General features: G+C 47.2%; 1 long non-coding RNA gene across 39 annotated transcripts in view; it reads right to left on the bottom strand.

Annotated features, from left to right (window-relative positions):
• Nucleotides 1-26,975, bottom strand: part of LOC146394456 (uncharacterized) — a 541,612-nt gene that overhangs the window by 432,344 nt on the left and 82,293 nt on the right. Inside the window, exon 4 of one of the 39 annotated variants that reach the window (XR_014835075.1) lies at nt 4,994-6,360. The exons of the other annotated variants lie outside the window; for them this stretch is intronic. This is a non-coding gene — a long non-coding RNA (uncharacterized LOC146394456). Of the gene's footprint in view, nt 1-4,993; nt 6,361-26,975 lie in introns of those variants that run through there. 39 annotated transcript variants of the gene reach the window in all.

The raw sequence follows: 26,975 nt of genomic DNA, 5'->3' as shown, positions 1-26,975 counted from the left end.
TGCCAGATCCTTAACCCACTGAGCAAGGGCAGGGATTGAACCCGCAACCTCATGATTCCTAGTCGGATTCGTTAACCACTGCACCACGACAGGAACTCCCTGTTTTGTCTTTTTAGGGCCACATCCGCGGCATATGGAAGTTCCCAGGATAGGGGTCAAATCAGAGCTGTAGCCACTGGCCTACACCACAGCCACAGCAATGCAGATTCGAGCCTGCACCACAGCTCATGGCAACGCCAGATCCTTAACCCACTGAGCGAACCTGCATCCTTATGGATGCTAGTCAGATTCGTTTTCTCTGAGCCACAACATGAACTCTGTGTGTGTGGTTAATGGAGAGTGAATTCCCTATGCTAGTGTCTCCCTGACTTGTCTAATAACAAGAAGCACTTTGGGAAAGTTGTAACAAGTATTCATATGTGGGTATCAGACCTGGGAACAGGGAACCGCAAAGCCATGCGTCTAGGGGAAACTGGTTCCCAGCCCTGCTTTGCGGATCAGTCAGCTAATCACTGTTGATTCAGGACAGGCAGAGAGAGGAAGATGCACAAATAAAAAAAAAAAAAATTTAAAAAAAAAAACCACTTTCAGGTTGGTCTATGGTTCCTCAGTTAGTGTTCACCAAGAATACTAAAAGATGATGGAAACAGACATTTTTCCATCCATGTAATGCGTCTGCAATTTAGCGAATTTCCCAGGACCAAATATACTCATGTTGTCACTTGACTTCGGTGCTTAATAGGAGAAAAGCGTCTCCCCGGGCACATAGGTCACTGCATAAAATTTCCATCCAGATCCTGGCTTGAGGCATGCAAGCAAAAAGATAACTATGTGCTCCCTTTCTAAGCTTGCGGGTGATACAACGTTTCCACTGCCCAAGACTTAGCTTTCGGAAGACTCGCTTTGTATGGAAAAGCCAGGTCGGTCTTTATTCTACCAACACTGCCATGTGATCAGAGAACAGCTGCCAGGGTAGAGGATGGTGAATGTGTCCTAGACCCACATGACCGACTTTTAACGTATTCGGAATATGAGCTTATGCCCCGCAACAGTCTCTAAAAGGAGCACGAGCTTTTCCTGCCATCTCCGTATCTGGTCCTTCACCACAACCACATCGAGTTTATAGATTTCACAGTCTGATGGTTCAAAGACCCTTACGACCTTGACCCCGCCGAGTAAACTGTCTGTGAACTAGTCTGTCCTTTCCGAATACCGGTAAACTCCAGGGGAAACTGTAAGACCGTCTCACCACGAGCCATCTGCTCAGGACACAAGAATGCACCCACTTTAGGTGCATGGATAAAACGCCCGCCTTTTCCCTGGCAGAGGCAGGGAATGGCATGTGGTACACATGGGCTCCCACAGCACGCCTACGTCCTCTGTGCTGCTTGGGACCAGGCTAACGAGCAGGTGCCCTCTCAGCTCTGCAGAAAGGTGTGTAACAACAATAACAGTGAGAACAACAACACAAAGAAACCACCAAAACCAACCATCCCTGAGATTTCACGTACGAAAAACTGACAAGCGGACCCCAACCCAGAACACCCAGAAGGTTCTCTGAGCGACCAGAGCAGAGCACCAAGAAGAAACTTTATTGAGAGAGACCCCAGTCCTGAAATGTCTGAAGGCATCAGTAGCAAACATAAATTCTCCTGAGCAAAGTACCCTCAACCCGAGCCTCACAGAAATTCCAGAGAGACAGATTTTAAAACATTACAATGAAAAATAACAAAATGGGAGTTCCCACGGTGGTCCAGCAGTAACAAATCCACCTAGTATCCATGAGGAGGCAGGTTCAATCCTCGGCCTCGCTCAGTGGGTTAAGGATCCGGCGTTGCTGTGAGCTGTGGCCTAGCTTGCAGACACGGCTCGGATCCTGCATGGCTGTGGCTGTGGTGTAGGCTGGCAGCTGCAGTTCCTATTCCACCCCTGGCCTGAGAACGTCCATATGCCACAGGTACGGTTCCCCCCCCAGCCCCCCCCCAAAGGACAAAATGTATAATTTCCTCCCACCAAGAGTAACAGTCATTACAATCAAACAGTAGGACATAACACTCCCCCCAAATATCAAAACAGTCCATGCAGGAATTCCCGCTGTGACACAAGGGGATTGTAGGCATCTCTGGAGTGCTGGGATGCAGGTTTGATGCCCAGCCTGGCACAGTGGGTTAATGATCCAGCATTACCACAGCTGTGGTGCAGGTCATCACTGCAGCTCGGAGCTGATCCCTGGCTTGGGAACTCCACATGCCATGGGGTAGCCAAAAAGAAAAAAAAAAAAAAAAAAAACTGTCAATGCAGAATATAAAATAAATACATATTAAATATCTAAGCAAAAACAGAAGGAATATCACAGTGTGACCAGAGCTAGCCAGATTTCTTCTTTCCTAGGTTTATGATGCAACCCAAGAACTCTTTCATGCAGCCAAGAAGCAGCCAGTAGGCATATGTAGCCACTGAAATCAATTAAAACTAAATAAAATTGAAAACTCCATTCTTGAGTCATGCCAGCCACATTTCCAGGACTCTCTGGCCCCATGTGGCTAGGAGACGATATTTTGGTAAAGAGATGCTGGGTGAGATTCTGCTAAGAAATGCACAGATGAGACACTGAACTGGAGACTTGATAGAATGAGGGCCCTTTAGATGGTCAGCAAACTTTTCGGAACAGCATTAGCTAAGGAATCATGTAGGCTCTGTTGGCCAAAGCATCTTTTCCACAGCTCAACTCTTATGTTGTATGACAAGAGCAGCCAGAGACGGCTCACCCGGGAGTGGCCATGGCTGTCTTCCAATAAAACTTTATTTACAAAACAGATCTGGCCCAGAGGCTGTAGTTTTCCAACCCCCAGCATGAGGTGCATATAAGAAGAAAAGTGGTTTTGCATTTTCTCAGAATGCTCTCCTGCTAATAGGAGAAAATGACTGCATTACCATGGGTTAATATTTTACCCCTTCATGGTAATAGTCGAAATGCAACACATTGAACCAAATGCAGGACTCCCCCCCCCATGAAAGTAGTTGTGTACACTAAATGTGAGTGAGGCCAGTTCTGATTTTTATCATCTCTTTCCCCCATGGACTCCATCAAAGAATGCACAACCATCTCATGGATCAAACCGGCTTGAATTATAAGCTACCTGGGGAATGTCATGTCTCCTTAATACTGACGTTTTTCAAACCTAAGACGCATTCCCTAGAGGCCAGGCGGCCCTGACGAGACACTGGCCGTGAGCAGCAACCCCCCCCTCCCCCGCAAAGGCGGCCGAAGCTCATTAAGCAGAAGCCGTCTTTGCGCTCTGCCGTCCACGCCTTGTCACAAGCCTCCTCCATCCCTGGCCCTTCGTCGTACATTTGCTACTCCCTCCAATGAGGAATAAAAGCTACGCTCCCTCTTGACAGGCCCAGAGACGGTGTGGGCAAGGCCTTCACTTGGAGATCAGGGCATCAAGGTTAAAAAAACCTCCCCCCACCTCCCAAGTTGGGCTTGAGATGAATTTAGCAGCAACCTTGGGCTCCCTAGAGATAGAAACGCCTAAGAAACATTTTTGCTCTCAGATATCTTTACCAACAGCAGGGCTTTCGGATGCTGCTGAGGGCCAACACTGCTCAACAAATGTGAAATACAACACCAACACCAAGAAAACAAAGGCTGGGTTTACTGAGGAAAAAAAAAAAAAAATCCTCTGAAGCACAGTGGTTTCCCTCATGTGCACGGCTCGGTTTCAAGCATGGGTTTCCCTTGAAAAACAGTGTGATGCCTTCTTTTTCGTAACGCCTGTGCCTGCTTCCACTCAGGCTCATCTTGTTCACAAAGAAAATCTCTTGATGTAAAGAGAACCCCGAGGGACCAGGGACAAAATCCGGACTGCTTGCTGGATGGGTATGTTCAGGAAATGGGCATCCAAATTCTTTGATAATCCGGGGTGATATTTAGTGACTTCTGCTGGGAGCTTTGCAGAAGTTAATACTCATTAAGTAATTGCTGAAGCCATAAATTACTCTCCAGCTGACACTGCTGCAGGACTGTGCCTCTGTTACATACTGAATCCTCAGAGATGCCTGAGCCATAAATACCTACCCAGTACAGAGAGACATGGACAGATGATAAATGCGTAAACACTAGATAGATGATAGCTACATACCTGATAGAGAGCTGATAGATAAATGATGGATAGATAGACAGATAATAGATAGGAATAAAGTAAGGGAGCACTTACTGAATAACGTCTAAATCTCTAAGCCTCTGTATATATTCTACTCTTCAGATGTCCAGATAAGGGAACGGATGCTTGCAGAGTTAAAACGGGATCAGATTCTCACAGCTAGAAAGGAAACACGTCGTATTCCTAACCCCCGACTTTGCTCAGCTCACATATCTGTTTTCTTCTGTTTCCTCCTACCGTGTAACAATTCCAATAATCAACTGTTATGGAATATACTCAGCTGACATAGTTTAGGACTATCGGTAGTATCTCCATAAAAACTGCTACCACGATACACGTGTGTGTGTGTATCACATAGACACACATATGTACACATTTAATTTTGTGCAAACTTCATTTCACATACAGTTAATGTCAGATGCTCTCAAAATTCAAGCTTAATGAGGAATTGAAAGAATGATCTAGCTCAGAAAGAACCTTCTTCCAAAATGTTAATCGATCGCTTTAGAGTATATATAGGTTTTCCTTAAATTTATTTTTTCAGATCAGGCTCAAAAGAAGTCCTGTGTGCAAACGTGCTGCAGACGAGGGTAGGCAGGTGTACCGTCTGGAGTTGTGGGTCACGGGGGTCTTGTCCCACTCTACTCCTGAGGACCTGAACTGAGGCGACACCCACACCAGGAGGAGCCTCGTGGTCTGGCCAAAACGCCCATCTTTTCCACCCATCCTGGCCCTGACTCTCCAACCGCCTCTGAGCGCAGCCCTGCCAGCACGGGGGTGGGGGGGGGTGCAGGTGACTTTTCCCAACATTTTCTCAATCAGTCACCTTTTTTTAAATTTTTTTTATTATTATTTTTTTTAATTTTCCCACTGTACAGCAAGGGGGTCAGGTTATCCTTACATGTATACATTACAATTACATTTTTCCCCCACCCTTTCTTCTGTTGCAACGTGAGTATCTAGACAGAGTTCTCAATGCTATTCAGCAGGATCTCCTTGTAAATCTATTCTAGGTTGTGTCTGATAAGCCCAAGCTCCCGATCCCTCCCACTCCCTCCCCCTCCCATCAGGCAGCCACAAGTCTCTTCTCCAAGTCCATGATTTTCTCTTCTGAGGAGATGTTCATTTGTGCTGGATATTAGATTCCAGTTATAAGTGATATCATATGGTATTTGTCTTTGTCTTTCTGGCTCATTTCACTCAGGATGAGATTCTCTAGTTCCATCCATGTTGCTGCAAATGGCATTATGTCATTCTTTTTTATGGCTGAGTAGTATTCCATTGTGTATATATACCACATCTTCCGAATCCAATCATCTGTCGATGGACATTTGGGTTGTTTCCATGTCTTGGCTATTGTGAATAGTGCTGCAGTGAACATGCGGGTGCATGTGTCTCTTTTAAGTAGAGCTTTGTCCGGATAGATGCCCAAGAGTGGGATTGCGGGGTCATATGGAAGTTCTATGTATAGATTTCTAAGGTATCTCCAAACTGTTCTTCGTAGCGGCTGTACCAGTTTACATTCCCACCAGCAGTGCAGGAGGGTTCCCTTTTCTCCACAGTCAATCAGTCACCTTTTGAGGCTAAGATGGGAATGTTCTCTGGCCACATCCCCAGACTTGTCAAGGAGGGAGCAGTACTTTACGTGTGTACGGCCCACAAGTACCGTCAGAAGGCATTCCACATGCTCTCTTCCGAGTCTGTCTGCGTCCATGGCTCTGATCAGCCAGCTCTAGCCGCTGCTTTCACAGGCAGCCTACCTTGTCCTTCCCATGAGCCTTGCATCTGGGGAGATGAGTGTGTTGGGTGCACGTACAATTGGCTCTGAATTTCACGTCAGTTCCCCTGTTGGCCCGAGGGCAACTCTCTTCAGATGTGCTCAGCTCTATTGGTTATTGTTAATTCTTTTTCTCCCACAGAAATGTATACTCCTCACAAAGGGGCAGAGGTCGACCTTGCGAGTCAAACGTCTGGATCGCATTAAACGGATGTTTCTAACAAGCAACGTGTCCAACATGACAAGAGAATCTGAGACGCCCTAAGGAGACGAACCACATGACGCTCATAAGGCGTAAGAAATGAATCCAGTTTTTTCTCTCCATGGTAAAAAAGCTGAGGTTCAAAAGCACCCAGACATACATTTCCTGACAAGATCTTGGCTTCCATTCATGCGTACGTTTTGATGCGAAAGGCCCTGAAACCCAATAAGAAGGCACATCATGCGTCAGAGCACTGCAATCCACTCCCTAAGTCTTTTCTTCAAAAATAACAACTAAGGGGTTCACCCCCCCCTGCACCTTTTCTTTGTTTTGGCCACACCTGCAGCATGTGAAAGTTCTGGGGGGGAGTTCCCATCGTGGCGCAGTGGTTAACGAATCCGACTAGGAACCATGAGGTTGCGAGTTCGGTCCCTGCCCTCGCTCGGTGGGTTAACGATCCGGCGTTGCCGTGAGCTGTGGTGTAGGTTGCAGACGCAGCTCGGATCCTGCGTTGCTGTGGCTCTGGCGTAGGCTGGTGGCTGCAGCTCCGATTTTGACCCCTAGCCTGGGAACCTCCATATGCCGCGGGAGCGGCCCAAGAAATAGCAAAAAGACAAAAAAAAAAAAAAAAAGAAAGTTCTGGGGGCCAGCGATCAAACTCTCACCATAGCAGCAACCCACCCCACACCAGTGACGCCAGGTCCTTAACCCAGGGAGCCATCAGGGAACTCCCTAAGGTCTTCTCTTGCTGCTGCTTATAAAACCCACCTAGAAGAAGAAGCGTGTGGCAGGAAGACTTGGTGATGGGAAGATGACAGGCTTGCAATGGGACATCAGCACTGCAACACGCCTTTTTGGAAGAGTGGGAAGCTTATCTTTTAGTGAGCATTCAACCTAGACATGAATCGTGAGTGAATTAAATATTTAGATATACACATACCTAATCTGAATTTCTGAGATAATGACCAAATCAAAACAATCTTTAAAGGGCCAGTGGAGCCAATTCTAACAGCTTAGGATGAAGCCTGTTGGAAAAGAGGCCATGATTTAGACTCTCAGATCCAGGCACTGGTACCCTGGTGGTAAGAGATAGCCATGAATGGTGTTCTAAGCTGTTTGCACGTATTAACTCGCCGAATGAAAGGCCAGGGTACTGACCTTCCGGTAAACATTTTGATCAATCTCATCCGTGCTATTATTCTTCTGCCTATAAAGCTTGGTGAAGATAGCCCTCATCAAATGATAGCTGTATTTTCACAGCATCATACAATTTTAGCAAGAGAAGTAATTTCAGGGATCAAGTTCTCAAGCGTATTATTTTATAGATGAAAAGACTGGGGATTCCAGAAGATAAACGAAATCCTACGTTTCATATTCCTTTAGTGGTGAAGCAAATACTAAAGCAAACATGTATCCTCAGAGGCCTCCTGCTTTTTTCGACAAAGGTTGGATCCTCTTCAGCTTTTATATGTTTGCATTTCAGTTTAACTCATATTCTTGAAGAGTGTTTTAATCTAGACCTGTGTTCATCTTATATTCTGACCAAGGCTTAAAGCAAACTGACAGTAAACTGTGTGTGTTACAGAGCTGGGAGAAGAGAAATATGGTATTTGCAAAGCCAACTTGAAGGCTGCCTCAGCAACAAACATAAGCCAATTAAACAAAACAAGACAGTCTTCAGTCATTCTTTTTCATTTAACCAGTGTTGCTGAGGCATGATGCACATACTTAACACTAAAAATACGTGACAGCATGAGCTTAGCTAATCGTCCTCTTTTAAGTTTCTAAAAACGATGAAACACTTGCTTTGCTCTCTATATGGAGGAACACGTCACCAAAATATACCCTCACGGGCAGGATTATGCTCCAGAACAGCTCTGAGTCCTGTCCCTTCCTGACTTAACTCCACAGCCTTAGGCAGAATCTATTAAGAATTGCACCTCTTACCAAAGAAAACCATCATGCAAAAGGATCCATGCACCCCAACGTTCACAGCAGCACTATTTACAAGAGCCAAGGCGTGGAAGCCACCTAAATGTCCACTGACAGCGGAATGGATAAAGATGATGTGGTCCCTATATACAATGGAATACTACTCAGCCATAAAAAATGAAATGATGCCATTTGCAGCAACATGGATGGACCTAGAGATGATCATACAAAGTGAATTAGGTCAGACAAAGACAAGTATCACACCTATGTGGAATCTAACTAAAAAGGATACAAATGAACTTGCTTACAAAACAGAAAGGGATTCACAGATCTTGATATCAAACGTACAGTTACCAAAGGGGACAACAAGGTAACTAATGATTACCATGTTTCATGGGGGGAAGGGATACATTTAGAATTTGGGATTAAGGTACACACACTACTGTATATAAAACAGATAATCAACGAGGACCTACGGTATAGCACAGGGAATTCTACTCAACAGCCTATAATAACCTATATAGGGAAAGAATCTAAAAAAAAATGGATACATGTATATGTATAACTGATTCACTAACTTAATCCAAAACTAACCTTACAACACTGTAAATCAATGTATCCCAATAAAACTTAATAATACTACTAATAATAACAGAATTGCACCTCCCATGAGCAAAATTAATTGCACTGCACCATCACGCATGCCACTGGGAAGAAACAGGGCCCTTGCGTGCTTGGAGTGAGTTCTGCCTACACTCAGTACCCACTCACACTCTGCATAAGTACCTAAGGGCTGCCATCCTTAATGCTCAAGCAGGCGTTTCCCTTAAAGAAGGCTAAATTCACACACAGGGAATACCATAGTAGTTCCTGGGAACAGGGTCCTTTTCATTAAAGGAAAAAAACAACCTTGTTTTGCAGAAATGATAATTTCTTGCCTTTAGGAGAAAAGTTCTTCTTCTTTTTTTTTTTTTTTTTTTTTTTTCCTGTCTTTTTAGGGCTGCACCTGTGACATACAGAAGTTACTGGGCTGGGGTCAAGTCTGAGCTGCATTTGCAGGCTACACCCTCCATTTTTTAAAAGAAATTATGCAATAAGAAGAGCACATTCCATAGGGCCAGCACTGGCTTCATATACGCATCTATCACCCCCACCAGGATATTAGAAAATACAGAGAAACTCCATTGCTCCAGAGTCTGCTCAGCCTAACAGGCCTTTTCTTCTGTCTTCAGATATGCTCAGATCACCCCCACTACAAGGGAAAAGCAAAGCACACAAGATTGATCCTGGAGCTCCTGTCGTGGTGCAGCAGAAAGGAATCTGACTCGGAACTGTGAGGTTGTGGGTTCGATTCCTGGCCTCGCTCAGTGGATGAAGGATCCGGCATTGCTGTGGCTGTGGTGGAGGCTGGCAGCTGTAGTTCTGATTCAACCCCTAGCCTGGGAACCTCCATATGCTGCAGGTGTGGACCTAAAAAAAAAAAAAAAAAAAAAAAAAAAGAAAAGACAAAAAGAAAAAAAAAGATTGACCCCTTCCTGCTTCGTCAAGACACCATGTAATCTTTCCGTATTTTTGCTCTGTGCTAATGGCCTCTCTTCCCACACCTTTCTTCTCCAAGTGCTTGCGATATAATTTTTCTCTCTTCACCACTGGCACTGATCTCCTGGCATTAGGAACCGCCTCCTTTGCTGAAGTCCTGCTGTCCCTGTGGCCTGTCTCTGGATGGCTCGTCCTCTCGTCGCTCCTGAATTCTGCTGGTAGCCTCTCCCTGCACCTCGCTCCCCCTTGCTCCTCTCTTGTCACATCATCAGGGGACCAAATCATGCCCTGCCCCGCACGGTCTTTCCATTTCAGCAACGTACTCCTTAGGGGTGAGCTTATCCAAGTTCTGATTTGGTAATCATCTTTCTATGGCTCTCAATTCACTCCCTTTAGGAGATAAACCTATGTTCTTCTTCCCCTGCAAACCTCCGTGATAATGAACCCACCTCATGATCTGCAGATCCCATCTCTCCCCTGGGCTCTGCTCATCTCTTCTTGGTACCTACAGATTATTCTTCATTCTTTCTTCATCAACTTGAGCATATTGATTATCTTTATCAATCTTGATCAACTTTCCCCACATGTGCGTCCCCCTCTTCCCCCCAAATTGGTTTCTTCCTTCCAACATTCTTGCTGGTTACACCACAACTCTGCCAGACAGCTAGAAAACGTAGAATGTGTAATTGCTTTGATGGTTCTATTTCCTCTCACTTTTTTTTTTTTAAATTTAGGGGCACACCTGCAGCCTATGGAAGTTCCCAGGTTAGGGGTCGAACTGGATCTGCAGCCACCAGCCTATGCCACAGCCACAGCAATGCCAGATCTGAGCCATGTCTTCTACCTACACCACACTCACGGCAACACTGGATTCTTAACCCACTGAGGGAGGCCAGGGATCGAACCCGCATCCTCATGGATACTAGTCAGGCTCCTAACTCACTGAGACACAGTGGGAACTCCCTATTTCCTCTCACTTCTGTCAGTGCAAGTTTGCTGCATACCTATTAATAGAAGTCGATAGGTGAGATCCTTTGAAATATCCCCTTGATGTATTCCCTCCTCTATTTATCTCAACAGCCAAACCTTCTTCCTGGGTCTACATGCAAGATTTATAAATTCAGAGCAGGAAAATTCCCAGAGGCTAAGCCCCCAACTCATGGATCTGCAAAGCAGTCCTGGGCCACCTAGATCCCAAGTTCTTGTTATGAGGGAAAAATAAATAAACAAAACCCAACTTCCCTACATCTCTACGGTCTCACTGTACTGTTACAACTGGCACAGCACATATTCCGATGCTGCAAAACAACCACATATCGTTGCCAACTTCATGCCCTTTAGAGACTGCATTCCCAACTGTATTACAAGAACTCATCAAGGAAAAAGAAACTAAATAAGAATCATCTTTCTAGACACAAATGGTGAGTTTCTTTAAGCTCAATGTCATCCATGAGCTATACAGAACCTGCTTTTCAAAGTGTGTGGGTTCCTTGGCATCTCAGAGTGCTTTAGCTAACGAACCACTTCTATAAACGGTGAGAGTCATGAAAGTAAGCATCTCCCTTAGCCTGACAGTAGAAACCGTAAACCTTTGCCAGATCACGTAGAAAAATGTCCAAGATAACCTCATGCATCATCATCAAACAGTGAAGTGTAAAATACTGTGGTATTTCTGGCAATCTCGTTTAGTTTGTCCATTGCAATCCATCTTGCCTCTGTTCTTTTCCCACAGGACACGGTGCTGTGCCCCTGTGCCCCCTCTCAGTCTCTTTGGACAAGGACCTTGCTCACCGGGTGTCACATGAGAGCAGGTGCCTATTACGTGGACAGGGGCATGGCATAATCCAGTGCTCTGTGGGGGGGCGGGGGCGTCTGTCCTTCTTTAGAGGGGCTGGGATGTAAATCCTCTCCTCAAGGCACCTCCCTAAGGAGAATGTCGCTACACATGGGGTAAAGACAGGGGTCGGGGGGAAGGTCCCATGGGCACGGCCAGACAGAAGGAGGGCCTCAGGCTCATGCTGCTATCATGTTGCATGGTTTCCTCTCAGGTCTTAAGAAGGGCAGAGAGTCACAGAACACAGCGCTTGGGAGAGGTGAAAGACATCCCTGCAGGGCTCAGAACCCCTGAACTGTACGCCTTTTGTCATCATTCGGAGGAGAGGCTCTGAGGCTGAGTGCCATCAATCACCTGGAAACGGCATCTGTCATTGGTCCAGCTCAGCATGGGGCATGTGTCCTGCGCCCCGATCCCTGTGCAATAAGGCCATCAAGACAGGAGTGCTGTTCACACAGATCCTCACGAGGCAGCAGCCGGGCTCAGCCACCCGGAGCCTCTGCCAGGACAGATCCTGCCCGGGGGGCCGCAGCCCACACCAGGCCTCAGTCCCTTAGTCTGTGGCTTCGAGCCACCCAGCCGGCTTCTCCAGCCCGAGCGGAGAAGGAAGAGGGACGCGAGGATGAGATCATGCATGCAGAGCATGGCGTGTACATACCAGACCTCAGTCAAGACAAACTCAGACACTCACTACACATCCGGGCAGAAACCCTGGTCTCTGCCTCCAAAGACCATCAACCTACTTAAAAAAAACTTGTTGTTTTTTTTATCAAAGTATAGTTGATTTATAGTTTTGTGGTAATACCTGCTGTACAGCAATGTAATTCAACGCTCAACATACTTTTATTTTATTCTATTTTATTTTATTTTTTTAGGGCCGCACCCATGGCATATGGAAGTTCTCAGGCTAGGGGCTGAATTGGAGCTATAGCTGTCAGCCTGCGCCACAGCAACATGCGATCCAAGCCAAGTCTGTACCCTACATCACAGCTCATGACAACGCCAGATCCTTAACCCACTAAGCGAGACCAGGGATGGAACCTGCATCCTCATGGTTCCTAGTCAGATTCATTTCCGCTGAGCCACAACGGGAACTCCTTCCACATAATTTTCAAAGACAGAAATATCATAAACCACAGAGCCTATACAATTTAAATAATTTCAACTGCATCAGATGTGTCTTTTTCAAATAAAATTAAATGTGATTAAAACCAGATGATAACGCCAAAAAAAAAAAAGACATTTGTGTTCAAATCATCAGGCTCTATCTGCAGAAAAGAAGGGTGAAAAGGTAAAACTCAAGTTATTGCTCACAACTATAAAAGTAAAAAAAAAAAAAAAATGTAGAGTTCCTAACTAATCCTGGATCAATTACCTAGGTCGTAACTACTTAGCTTCTACTCTTGATCCTTCCAAATATTTTAGAATCAGCCACAATTCCCCAGAGCCCCAACAGGCTTTACAAACTGCATGGTGGACAGTGCGATGTGCAAGAGAAGTTCCAAACTGAAGCAGAGAAATCCCTTTTTTCCTCTCCTGGACAGGCTCCACGTGGGGACATCTGAGGCACAGTTTGTTCTGCGAGCTAAGGCACTGACGCGCTGAGTATCAGAGGCACCTTCCTGCTTCTGATGGATCCTGGTCGGTCGCCGGCACTGTCTTAACGTGTGATTCAGGTGTTCACCTCTGACAATAGTCTTCTAGGCTGATGAGGGTGCCAGTGTCCCAAAGCCACTTCATAGCAAATATTCTAATGTGAAGTCGCAAATGTCCTGCACTACACACACCCTATGTAGAGACTTCAGGTCACTTTTTTCAATTGAGTATATTCATGAAATTTATAAATGCATGTGAGGCGTGTACCTTCTAGCAGAAGAGTAAACCCTGTGTGCTCTCAGACTATGTTGGCTACATCAGCCCACTTCATTTAACTCAAACATAGGGTCCAGGGAGTCTACTGTTCTTCTATGCGTATCCCTGATAACTGCAGTACGTTACAGAGGCAGCTTCCCTGTCAGATGGACATCCTTTGTAAATGATAAAGGATACCTTGTTTCTTTGGGTGTATTTTCTAACAGCTGCACCATGGCATATGGAAGTTCCCGGACAAGGGATCCAATTCAAGCCATGGCTGTGACCTACACCATAACTGCAACAACTCCAGATTCTTTAACCCACTGTGCCAGGTCTGGGACCAGACCCAGCTGCTGCAGTCAGGTTCTTAACCCATTCTGCCCCGGTGGGAACTCCTTGAGCTTGGTTACCAAAGGAAAACAAAAAAGCATGAAGGTTTGATACAATGCATCCTAGTCTACCATTTGGATTGTAAGGTTCTCTTAAGAAAGAGAAATAAGGAGTTCCCGTCATGGCGCAGTGGTTAACGAATCCGACTAGGAACCATGAGGTTGGAACCATGAGGTTGTGGGTTCGGTCCCTGCCCTTGCTCAATGGGTTAACGATCTGGCGTTGCCGTGAGTTGTGGTGTAGGTTGCAGACGCAGCTCGGATCCTGTGTTGCTGTGGCTCTGGCGTAGGCCGGTGGCTACAGCTCCGATTCAACCCCTGGCCTGGGAACCACCATACGCCGCGGGAGCGGCCCAAGAAAAGGCAAAGAGACAAAAAAAAAAAAAAAAAAGAAAGAGAAATAAGAAGTTCCTGATGTGGCTCAGGGGTGACCAACCTGACTAGTACCCATGAGGATGCAGGTTCGGTCCCTTAACCCTGGTCAGTGGGTTAAGGATCCAGCATTGCCGTGAGCTGCAATGTAGGTCTCACATGCAGCTCAGATCCCACGTTGCTGTGGCTGTGGTGGAGGCCAGCAGCTACAGATCTGATTTGACCCCTAGCCTGGAAACTTCCATACGCTATGACTGCAACTCTAAAAAGCAAATAAAATAAAATAAAATAAAATGTTTAAAAAATGAGACCAAACGCCAGACTTCATAGGATTTCAGCAGTTGAGAAGCAAGCCCTTCTCTTCGAGGCTATAATACTTTCAACTTAGAAGGAAGAGGCTGAAGGGGAGGGGGAGGAGGAAGGAGTCTTATCCACATCTTCCCTTCCTCATTAACTGCCTCCGTGCTCCTTCATTTAGGACATACAGAAACTGCAAAACATGTCGAGAGATCTTTTCTCTAGATTCCTTTCTCTACAGTCAGCTTGATTCAACAAGCATCATTCCCCAAACTTCACGTGAATCTTGCAAAGCTTTGTGCAATTTCCCCACAATTTCCAGAGTTGTATCAATTCAATCTTAACTTTCCAAACAATTCTTTAAGATACTTAAAATTTTTTCCCAATCCATCCTTTTCCCTTAAAGTTTTCACTTTTTAAAAAAACGTTCTTTTCTAATTGGCTACTTAGGTACCTCTACCTCCTTTTGCTTTCGAGAATGAAAAGGAATCTTAAAATGTTAGAAATCCAGGTACCCCGTTAGCACCCGAGGTAGAACGGTAGCCCTTTAGCCTCAAAAGACATCAGAAATCCTGGAGATCTCCGGTAACCTAATGGTTTCAGATTTGGCATGGTCACTGCTTTGGCATGGGTTCAATCCCTGGCCTGCGAACGTTCCAATTCCATGGGCACAGCCCCTGCTCCCCCCGAAAAATCAGAAACCCCATTATTTCCTTCAAAAGTGACTCTGATAAAATAACATTTAACCTGGGCAATTCCAGGAGGAGCAGGGACTCCTGGGAACAGTCATTACAAGGTCTGTTCAAGGTCCCCAAATCTAAGACATGATCCGTAACCTCAGGTGTATTTAAACATTCATCTGCAGAGGTGGCCTTTTCACTACGGAGGCAGTGCGATTTGACACAGGAAAGGAAATGGAAGTAAGAGTGGAGACACGGATCTTAACTCAGAACCTTGGGTGTGCTCAAGACTGAATCACCATGACGTTGCCCAATTTCCCTCCATGGTCATTTGTCCCTCTAATTCATGAAGCTGGTGAAATAGTCCAGCTTGAGGGTGTGTGTGTGTGTGTGTGTGTGTGTGTGTGTGTGTGTGTCTGTGTGTGTGTGTGTCTGTGTATGGGGGTGAGTTCATCCTACTTCACCAAGGGTCTGTTACGTCTTTGGAGCTTGCGGAGGGCAGGTGGCTGTGAGAGGAACAGTTTATCTGTCAGGGTTCAACCAAAGGAGACCAGCAGAATGTCCACATCTATAGCTGGCGATAGACCCATGAGAAATACATGTGTATGTATACATAAAATTAACATGCAGATCAGTAAGATACAGCTCGCTATCAATCAGGTAGATGGTATCTATATCAAGAATACACTGATAAATAACATACAGCATATAGATATACCTACAGATACAGTGATCGATATATAAGATATATAAAGATATAGATATGACATATATTCCAACTAAAGAGATACAAGGCATAGCCGTCCATGTACCATATATATTCTCTTTATCTGCATCATACACACACACACATCTCCCTATTCAATGTCGTCTAGATCTAGATAGATAACTTGACTGATACAGATACGGGAATACTTCTAGTCACAGTCACTACAGGGTTACCTACGATTGCAGGGATCTATTACAGAGCTCTGGTGACACCCTTGCCGAGCTGGTGAGCAGCCCCCATAAGGCTGGTGTTCCTGCCCCTGATGCTGGGGCAGGAAGTCCCCAGGGCAGCGGCAGGAAGGGAGGAGGCGCGCCCAGGGGGCGCGTGGGGAGCAGGCTGAGCCCATAAGCACGGTGGGCTGACACAAGGATGGACTGACCCTTGGCCTTACTGCTGCCTCTGACCCTGGTGAGGAGGGTTCCTGAGAACGCAGGGCCCCTCCTCAGGGAGCTAACGCATCCACACCTGCCCTGTGACGTGGAGAAGCTGAGGGGGAGGCAGGGAGGGTGGAGCTCGTGCAGACCCAGCCGCTGCCTCACACCAACACGCAGTCAGCAGATGACCTGCAAGATGGGGGCTGCTTCCCTCCCACCCTCCTGACCCCCAAGGATATTCTCCTTTGCAGTGATTCATACAGGAAGGGGATTTCTGGGAAGCGTAATTCAGCCAAGCCGAGCTGACACACTGCAAAGTCAACACAGAGGACATGGCTGAGGCTTTTATATGTAAATTTCAGTAGCAGCATCTTCAAATGCTCATAAAATTTCTCACGAATGAGACTGCATTTCCTAGTCTCCCATGCAAATAGAAGTGGCTGTGTGGTTCAGTTCTGGTCAAGGAATAGAAACAAAGTATTACCCCAGGGTGGTAGCTTTTGAAGACAACAAAGGATGGCATCCTTCATCTTTCTCTTCTTGTGTTCTTCTTTCTGGAATGTGTATGTGAGGGTTGGAGCCCCAGCAGCCATCTTAGTTTAAGAGGCATGGTGAAGTGGACAGCAGGAAGAAGCCTGGGTCTTTGATGATTTGTGAAGCCACCTCATCATCCTTGTTAGGGCCTCCTACAGACTGTATGTGAGTTAAGATTAACTTTCCTTTTTTCGAGCTACTTCTCCTTGTGTCTAACTATTACATAATGCTAAATGGACACAGAAACTTTGGGATTCAGACAAGGGTCCACCTAAGAGGTGTCTTGGAAAACTCTAGCCTTGTTCTCACGAGTCCTTCAGGCTTAGAGGTGTCACATGATGCCTTGTAATACCACGTGATCATTGTAACATCTTCTTAGCTTGAAGAACAAGGGACCCTTATGCCTTTTCTGTGCTGGGCATGGGTATCTTTTGTGGGAATCTGTAAGGTCCTAGCTGCCGGCTATCTCCCTTGCAACGTGCTGAGGAAGCAGGGCTCCTTTCTTCAGGATTTCCTGAAGAGGGGGTGTGGTCAAGTTGCCAAGTAAATTACAGGATTTCCAGTTAAACCAAATTTCGGCTAAACAGTGAAAGGACAGATTGACAGGTCCCAGGGGCATGCAACTCCCATCAGGTGCAAAAACACAGCAGGTGTGGGAGTAAAAGTGAAGCAGGAAGCCTATGAAATGAGACCCATAACTCAACAAACAAGGCATCTGGGGGGCTACTGAAGGTAAAGGCAAACGGTCTACACAGCCCCATCTACCGTGAGGACGACCGGTACCATGGCTTAAACACAAGCGATAGTTCATGTGGTGGTGTTGGATGGCTGGCCACATGGACTAAAGTCTCCAGGTTCCACTGAGGGCAGGGACAGTGAAAGTATTTTATAAGTATTTTTCTTTAGCAAAATGGGTAATACGCTTTAAAAAACACATGTTTTTAAAAGCTTCCGTTTTCGATAAAATTCACACATACGGCAAGCCTGAGTCATTTTCCCAGGTTGCTGAATACACTCAGATGGCCACAGATGCTGGCCATTTTTGCTTTATTTTTCACTGCAGCATCAGCAGTCCCCTAATGACCTCAACTATCACCATGCTTTCCCAGGCGTCTGATTTAATTACACAAAAAAGAAAAATACGTTTCTACATGGACATGTCTCCATTTGCACACTACAAGGATATTTTCTGACATGGAACTTTAAAAACCTAAAGCTTTTTTTTTTTTTTTTAATTTTTTGCTTTTTAGGGCTACACCCATGGCACATGGAAGTTCGCAGGCTAGGGGTCGAATTGGAGCTATAAACTGCTGGCCACAGCAATGCAGGATCTGAGCCTTGTCTGCAACCTACACCACAGCTCACAGCATCGCTGGGTCCCTGACCCACTAGGCGAGGCCAGGGATCAAACCTGCATCCATGGATACTAGTCAGATTTGTTTCTGCTGTGCCACAACAGGAACCTTATTTGATAAACAAACAAACAAACAAAAAACCCAACTGCTCATTTACCTCTGTGAAATGAAAAAAAAAAACCAAACTACTTTTGGGGTGTGGCACCCAGAAAGCTCTGAGTGACACTGTAGGAATCGTGGCCCAGGCTTGGTGATGTGCCCTCCTACTGTCCTTCCTACTGCTTTCCCCGGGGAGAGCTGCTAAATGTTCTCAGCTTATTGTGAGTAACTGTTCAACAGCCACAAACTTGATGGCAGATTCCTCTCCACTTGACTCCAACGTCATGGACGGTATCATTCTGTCTTCACTTCAACAACCTCGGCACAATGGTCCTTCCAGGAACTCCTTTCCAGAAATGAAATCCCCGTAATTTCATTGCATCAACATGATTTCCTACCCACCCCACTGCGTTCTCTTTTTTTGGTTATTTTTTCTTTTTAGGGGCGCATGGCAGCATGTGGAGGTTCCCAGGCTATGTCGAATGGGAGCTGCAGGTGCCGGCCTACAGCACAGCCTCTGTGATGTCAGATCCGAGCTGCGTCTGTGACCTACACCACAGCTCAGAGCAAGGCCTGATCCTTAACCCACAGAGCGAGGCCAGGGATGGAACCTGCGTCCCCATGGATCCTAGTCAGGTTCGTTACCACTGAGCCACAGCAGGAACTCCCCTGTACGGTGTTCTTTACTGAGTAAAACCTTCCCACAATGCTTTTGTGGTTCGGGTGGGTGGCAGTGAAACAAACCACCAGAGAGTGTGCGAGCATGCAGTGCACCACGAGCAGCGATAAAAAGAGGCAGACGCGCGGTCGGGAATACCAGGAAACACTTGGCCCTGAAAGGGTCACGAGTGGCCAATGGATGCTCTGAGGGAGGAGGCCTCTACACCTCGACTCTTATAACGGAGTTAATACAATTCTTCATTCCTCACCCCAAAGCAAAGACAGACTTGCAAACAAAACAAAGAAGGCGAGAACGGCCATAAAAGACACCTTTGATGACCTACCAAAGCCAGTGCCAAAACCAACATCAATCATACGCCGAGTTCCCCACTTCAGCCCTCGTCTGGCAGAGTCTCGCCTGCTAGCGTCCATAAAAATGAAGTGTAACACTTTTCCAGATTCTTAAGTCTCAGAAACGCCTTTTATTGAGTGTGACTATGCTGCCTTATTAGATAGGGGCTGGTTTATATTACAGACACTTGGGGCCTTTGGAGCAGAACTTGTATTTACTGAAGCAAGGTCTTCCAGTGTGTGCAACAGACCTGCACATGTGAAGAAGCTGCCCTCTTCATCATTTGATACCAAATCCTTCAGTCCACCTCGGTATTAGAAACTAAGTCGCCTGTGTGCTGATAAACTTGATCAATTCAGTTTTAAAAAAATCATATTATATGGGAGTTCCCACTGTGGCACAGTGAAACAAATCCAACGAGGATCCGTGAGGACACGGGTTCAATCCCTGGCCTTGTTCAGGGGGTCAGGGATCATCCGGCACTGCCGTGTGCTGTGGTGTATGCTACAGACGCGGCTCAGATCCCGTGTTGCTGTGGCTGTGGTGTAGACTGGCAGCTACAGCTCTGATTCAACCCCTAGCCTGGGAACTTCCACATGCCAAGGGTGCATGTGGAACCCTTGCCCTAAAAAAAAGCAAAAAAAAAGAAAAGTCATATTCTGAAGTGATTGCTTTTGTCCAATGTACACCTCTAAAGGATGGTGGAAAAGGGGCTTTCCTTCTTCCAAATCAGCTCTGTTTCTGAGTTCAGATAACCAGTGTGTCTTTATCTGTGGGCATCCAAGGGAAAGACTTTTTGACCATTTTCTCCAAATAATCCCTGCCTCAATGCTGGATGGCAGATGGGTGCCCAAGCTGTCTGCTGAGGGCTCGCGCTCCCCATCAGGGCCCACTTGATCTGCCTGGACCTATGGAGGGGTTAACGCCCCAAAGCGGCTCCCATCAGTGACCCGAAAGATGCTCCACCTTCTTCTGTCCTCAGGTGGGATGGGAGTCTGGGGTACGGCTGTGCTCCCTGCCAGAATCCCCACCTGTGGGGTCACCTGAGTGCTAGCAAACACCCTAGGGGCCGCCCTCGTTCCCTGGTCTCAGCCCCAGGCTCCTCACCACCGCTCCTCTGCCCACCCCCCACATAAACCTATGCATAGGAATCTGCATCTCAGGCCTTTCTTCCAGGGAATGAAGATCCAAGCAAGAAGTCGTTTTAAAGAAGGTCATTATATACACGTGAAAAAGGAGATGTCCTCCAGAAGAGAGAGGGATATGACAAATCAGACCCTGGGAATATGACAATAGATGTCTTTGTTAGCTACGGCTTTCTGTAACATATGACAGAGTTCTGACGAGGGTGAAGAAAATGATGTCACACATTAGCAGTGTGTGTGTGTGTGTGTGTGTGTGTGTGTGTGTGTGTGTGTGTGTGTGTGTGTGTGTGTGTGTGTCTCCAAGATCCACAATGGTAACAGAGCCAAGCCTTAATCCGAAACTAAGGGGGGAAAAAAGTGACACAGGCAGAGGAAAGCAGGAAATTCTGCAGACAGCGCAGCCTTCAGATTCTTGCAGACAGAAGGCAACTTCATTTCTCATTACTTTAGAAACTGGAAAAAAGGAGGGAGGAAATAGAAACAAACAACAGGGAGTTTTCTAGGAAGGAACCAAGAACAAAGTCTGTTTGGGGACTGAATTAATGCCACAAAGACTGAAAACCTGGGAGCTGGAAAACGCAAGTGCTGCCAATTGGAAAGAGACGGCAGAGACAACTGCTCCCAGAGACAAAAGGTACCCGGCCGTTGAGATGTGTGTCTTCAGGCTGAGCCAAAGGCGGGGCCCCCAGATATGAGGGTCAGAATGTGCTCAGGGTGGCTCTGCCTTAGGCTTCTGCAGAGATGGGAGCAAGCGGCAGACGCAGACTATCAGCTGGGCTTCTTTTGCGAGCGTACGTCTCCATCAGCTGAGCTGGAGACCTTTTTTCTCTGTGGCCTGCGAGGTCCAGGGACAAACTGCAACCTCTGCTAATCATGCCTGAGATGAGAATGGAAAAAGGTGGGGTCTGTGTCTGCCCTTGCCAACAGGTTCAGGCACAAAGAGAAAGGTCAGCACGTGTCCTCGTCACCAGCAAACAAGGGAGTCACCCACACGTCTTACGGTGTCCTGAGAAAGCCTGGACAGAGAGTCCATCTAAGTCACCCGGAGAAGGCCAGTTCTTTGCAGGAAGACATGTCTCACCACAGAAACCAGAAGGAGAAGTCTGAGCATATACATCCAGTCCAGAGGAGTCCTGGAGGTCAGCAAGGAAAGACGCTCTCAGAGGACCAGCACCACTGCATACTTCTTGAAAGCCAAGACATCAAACCTTTTGGCAACGCTGTCAGGCTTGGTTAAAGACATGCGAGACCTGAACACTTCAGGCGGCGTCCTTAGTGGCCCAGCGAAGGGCTTTTCCAGGAACAATCCTGGCTCATGCAAAGTCTGCTGCAGGCATGACTCCGTCAATGTTGCTAGAACACTCACAGAACTTCCAGAACCGGGAGCAAAGGTCACCTGCCGTGCGACAGAGTCCAAAGAAGGACTAGGGGACTCTAGGTTTAGTTCTCAATGACCCTGAGGCAGGCAGAGGGGCCGGAGTCACGGAAACTTTAGCTTGGACGGTTGTAGCCAGATACGGAGGGGAACCGGAGGACTGGGAATTCAGCAAGGGGAGATGGTGGGCGTGGTGGCAGGAGGGGCGTGACGGCAGGGGTGCGCCTCCTCTCAGACGCTTCTGACCGAGGCAATGTGAACAGAGACTTGGTCATGGGTGGCAGCCGGGACAGAAGTAAGGTGACAGAGCTTGCTGGCTGTCTCAGGCCAGCAGACCCCCTGGAGACATGGGCCCCCTCACTGGTTTGGAAGCCGACAGCACTTATGACTTGAACCCAGTCAGAACCCACATGGGGATGAGAACCCAGGGTTTTAAGTGAGAATCACTCACCCCGTGTCTGGACTCACTGAGGTTCCGCTTCGTCACGTCTCCCACAGAAGGAGTTCAGCGGAAGACAAAGCGCTAGGCAAGGAACAGGTTTACCAGGACAGGATGCTTGTGAGACATGCAAGCGGGCAGGCGAGGAGGCTCTGCCCCGAGGGTCCGGGGGGCTCCAGTTTTATCATCCGGGGGGAAGGGAGGGTCGGAGGAGCCACTGCTCTTTCCTGGAGCCGTCGCGCCTCCTTGGTTTCCCGTAAGACTACTGACCCTAGAAGCTCAGACTGGGACTGTCATGGTGGTTCTTCACATCAGCAGGGAGCGGTCCTCAAACTTCTGCCCTGGGTCTGGACCTGAACGCAGGCCGCCCCCCAGCGCCCACCCAACGACCTGAGGCGTATCTCGCGCCTCCACCTGTCCGGCAAGTCTGCCTCATGCTGACGCTCCTCTTGCGCAGTTATTAACTCACAGCGGTCTCCCCAAGTCCCCTCCATTTCCCTCTCTATCTATGCTCCCTTGTGGGCACTTCCACACCCACCTGTGTAACTATCCTCCTCCATCCCTGTCCGTCTGGGGAGATGGCCTTGGTTGCAGAGAGTAGCTGGTGTGAGAACGGGACCCAGAGGAGCCAGATACTGAAGACGCTGACTCAACAAAACTTGATCTAAGGGCTCTCCAGGACAAGCAGCAAAATTCAAACCTGCGAATTCTAGAGCTGTGTGTCCCCCCGACGCACATCCCTTAAGGTCTGACCTTATTGTCACTGTCCTCTCAGTCAAGCTTCTCTCTCTTCTGCAGTTCCTGCAGAAGAGACTGTGTGGCTGTGTTTAAACACACGGCTTTCAGGGTCCGACAGATGGGTGGGTCCCTGGAGCTACTTGCCATGTGGCTTTGGTATCAGCCATGCCACGCCAGCTTCTTCGCCAGAGAAACAGAGGTAATATGTTTTCATGGCATGATTTGATCTGTGTTTTGGCTCGATGAATGTCAGCCGTAGTCATTTATGCCTCAACCGGTGGCAGAGCCCATTCCATCTGCAAATCCTAACCTTCTAAGGGTCTCCTCCCTCGGTCCCTGTGCTGGTCTGGATCCCACCCCCCCCTACAAGGGTCCTCCCCGACCCTTTCTCTTCCCCCTGCTCCGTCTGTCTCCTAACGAGGCACGTTCCCCATCTGGGAGAAAACAGCAGATGAAGGACTAAAGGGGAAAGTAGAGATGCTGGATGTCCTAAGAGCACAGTCTGGACTGTCTCCGGATGGAGAGGGAAGGAGGAAGCCCACACCAGCTCAGAGGACTTGATCAGGAGGAAGACGAACAAGAACATAAGTGAAACCGGCAACCCGGAGACCGTGGTCACACAGAAGTTAGTCTCACTCCCTAATTCCCTGGAATCCTGACGCCACCTGGAGAGGCTCGTGTTCCCTGGAGAGGGTGAGCGTGCCCAGGTGTCTGTGAGATGGAAGCAGGAGGGTCAGCGTCAGAGGAGGTGATGGGAGGGGGGCAGTACGGCTCAGAATGATGTCGGTCCACCAGCCAAGGAACGCAGGTGGCCTCTAGAAGCAGGAAGACAAAGAGATTCACCTCTGGAGACTCCGGAAGGAGACAGCCCTGCTGACACATGGGTTTCAGCCTGTAAAACCCAACAGAGGCTTCCAAGCTCAAGATCTAGCAGATAACAAGTGGGTGTTGTTTTAACGACCGAGTTTGTGATACTTTGTGACAGCAACCATAGGAAACTCAGCACTAATACACCTATCGAGCTGATGTCTCTGGGGACACCAGGTGCTAGGAATGAATCCAGGTGACAGCTCACCCACCTGGGGGAAGGGATCTCTCCTGTCCATCCCATCTCCCCCCAACCCTTTCCCCTTCAGCACCTGCCGTTACTTCCCACCACTGTGCAACATGCGCCCACAATCTGAGCACCTGAAGGCAACGTTCCTTAGCTCACGGTCCTTGACGCTGGGCTCAGGTCCCGGCCGCTGGGAATACTGCTGCAGCGAACACAGGGATGCAGTGGCCTCCCCGGTATTCTGATTTCAACCCGTGTGCAGCTCAGGAGCTGCTGGATCGTGTGGCACTTCTGGCTTTAATCTTTGTGAGGATCCTCCGACTGTTCTCAATACCGGCTGCACCAGTTCACACTCCCACCAACACGGCACAAACGTTCCCTTTTCTCCACATCCTCGCCAGTCTCCCTCCTCCTCACAGCCTTGGGAGAGGTCTGATTTTTTTGGTTTTTTCCCCAGAGCAGTTAGGGTGAAATTACTTCGTTATCATGGTTGGGTTTTTTGGTTTGTTTGTTTTTGTCTTTTTAGGACCACACCCCTGGCATATGGAAGTTCCCAGGCTAGGGGTGGAAGCAGCGCTGTAGCTGCTGGCCTACGACACAGCCACAGCAACGCAGGATCCCAGCCACGTCTGCAACCTACACCACAGCTCACCACAATGCTGGATCCCGACCCACTGAGCAAGGCCAGGGATCGAACCCCCATCCTCGTGGATACTAGCTGGGTTCGTTACCACTGAGGCATGATGGGAACTCCTTGTTATCATTTTTGAGTTTACACTTTTTTTTTTTTTTTGGCCTTTTTATCTTTTCCAGGGCTGCCCCTGAGGCATATGGAGGTTCCCAGGCTAGGGGTCTAATGGGAACTGTAGCCTCCAGCTGACACCAGAGCCACAGCAATGTGGAATCTGAGCCACATCATCGACCTACACCACAGCTCATAGCAATGCTGGGTCCTTAGCCCACTGAGCGAGGCCAGGGATCGAACCCACAACCTCATGGTTCTTAGTCAGATTCGTTAACCACTGAGCCATGACGGGAACTCCTGAGTTTACACTTTGAAGAGATAATCTCAGTAATCATTTTACACATACAGAAAAACATATTCATGAGCAATGTTAATCCTTGAACTACTGGTTATGAAATGCTATTAATTTCTTTGATCAATATTTAACTGACTCCAACAAAGGGCAGCCGATGAACAGGCCAGTGTTAGAGCTGATGTTGATTTGTGGAGAATTGGAACCTGGTGGCCAAGGGTTCATTCCTCAACGTCAACTTTTTCTCAGCATATTTGGTCACCTGGACAATATATGGCTGTTCCAAATGATGTGATTTGGAAAGAAGAGTCAATGGGTCAGAAAAAAAGATTCAGACCTCAACCATTTGGAACAAGTGCCTCAGATCAACACGATTTTTTTTTTTCTTTCTCTTTTTACGGCTGCGCCAGTGGCATATGGAAGTTCCTGGGCCAGGGGTTGAATCAGAGCTGCAGCTGCAGGCCTTCCTCGCAGCCACAGCAATTACCAAATCCGAACCACATCTTCGACCTATGCCCCAACTTGCGGCAATGCCGGATCCTTAACCCACTGAGCAAGGCGGGAATTAAACCCACAACCTCACAGAGACAAGGTTGGGTCCTTAATCCTTTGAGCCACAATGTGAATTCTCTGATTTTTTTTTTTAATGTGAGGGCCCAAATATTATATCAATGTTAACAGAAACCCCCAAATAACAATAAAAAGGATAAATAACTCTATCCCATAATATTGTGTATAAATTTTTGACTTGATTTTCCAAAACATTATTTTACTCATAGACATTATTTTAACATAAAGGTAAAATGTACAAAGCCTTGCATTTACCATTTAAAAAGTCAAATCCATAAATATTAGATGTGGGAGAGTCGTATACAAAGTTACTTGAAAAAATTACCTCACCGTGAGTTCAGCATACATCGACAGTGTAATTACTGCCTCAAAAGCTAATGCAATTCTGACTTCATTAATGAAACTAGGAACGCGGAAAAGAATAAAGAAGTACTAGCTGCCACTCACTCCTCATCTTTAGACTCTCCAGGGGGTGCTATTCTCCGCTTCAAGCCAGTTGACACAAGTATTAACGATTTGGACAGATGTTCTGAGGGGTGAACTAACAGCTGGAGCAGAGGATGCCCTCCGCTGGAAACGAGATGCAGGAAAAGGCAATGCAGCAAAGGCCTGGCCTGGAGACACAGTAACCATCCTCATTTGACACAAGTTGTTTCATTCAGAAAACTTCTCACGTTGCAGGTGGCAACGACAGCCCAAGAGGTAAGGCAGGGGCATTTGAGAGAGAGCTGTTTCAGAGCAAGGAGGAGCTTTCAATCTGTTCAAAGCTGCAAGCAACAGGCTCAGAGGCGAAGGCGTTCCTCGTTCTCGAAGGAAGGTCTCCGGAGGGTTTTTGGACAGACCATCTCCCAACCGGGCAGACAGCTGGGTTGGACAAATGAAGTCCTTTCCAAATAGAACATTCCGTCATCTTTACTCCTATGAGATCACAGAGTTGCCAAAACTAAAAATTAAATTTTTGTGTTGGTCTCCTTCCCTCTGGTACCCACCCTCCCACATGAGTCTCTGCAAAATGAGTACCACGGCTTAACGGACCAGGGGAATACATGCTTTTCTCGCTTACATAATTCTATAATTTGATGCTGCAGCACTCTGAAAAGGCGGTGAGAGGGGAGTGGAAGCCTACTTTGATAATGTACGTATTTCCCTCTTGTAATGAAGGCAGAGGAACGATGCTGAACATTTAATCGAGGGATGGAAAAGAGATGCAATGAAGGACTCTGGAATTTTGTTTCACATTTTGGCAGAAGGTCAGAGTATTTCCCAAGTAAATGAAGGAGAGAAGCATTTGGCTAATTCACTATTTTCTGATTTTAAGACTCGCTTTTCTCTTCTACTTGGCTTTGCTCTAACCCATTGAAGCCAGGCACAATTAGAACCCAGAGAGGGTTTTGAACATATGTGAACTTAATTCACAACGCTAAAGGGAAGT

The sequence above is a fragment of the Sus scrofa genome, chromosome X, assembly GCF_054392235.1.
Source record: "Sus scrofa isolate SSC_HxYL_T2T_F1_AM1 chromosome X, Sscrofa_HxYL_maternal_Yorkshire_Landrace_v2.0, whole genome shotgun sequence".
Classification (NCBI taxonomy): Eukaryota; Metazoa; Chordata; class Mammalia; order Artiodactyla; family Suidae; genus Sus; species Sus scrofa.
This window is presented reverse-complemented; position numbering and strand designations above follow the sequence as displayed.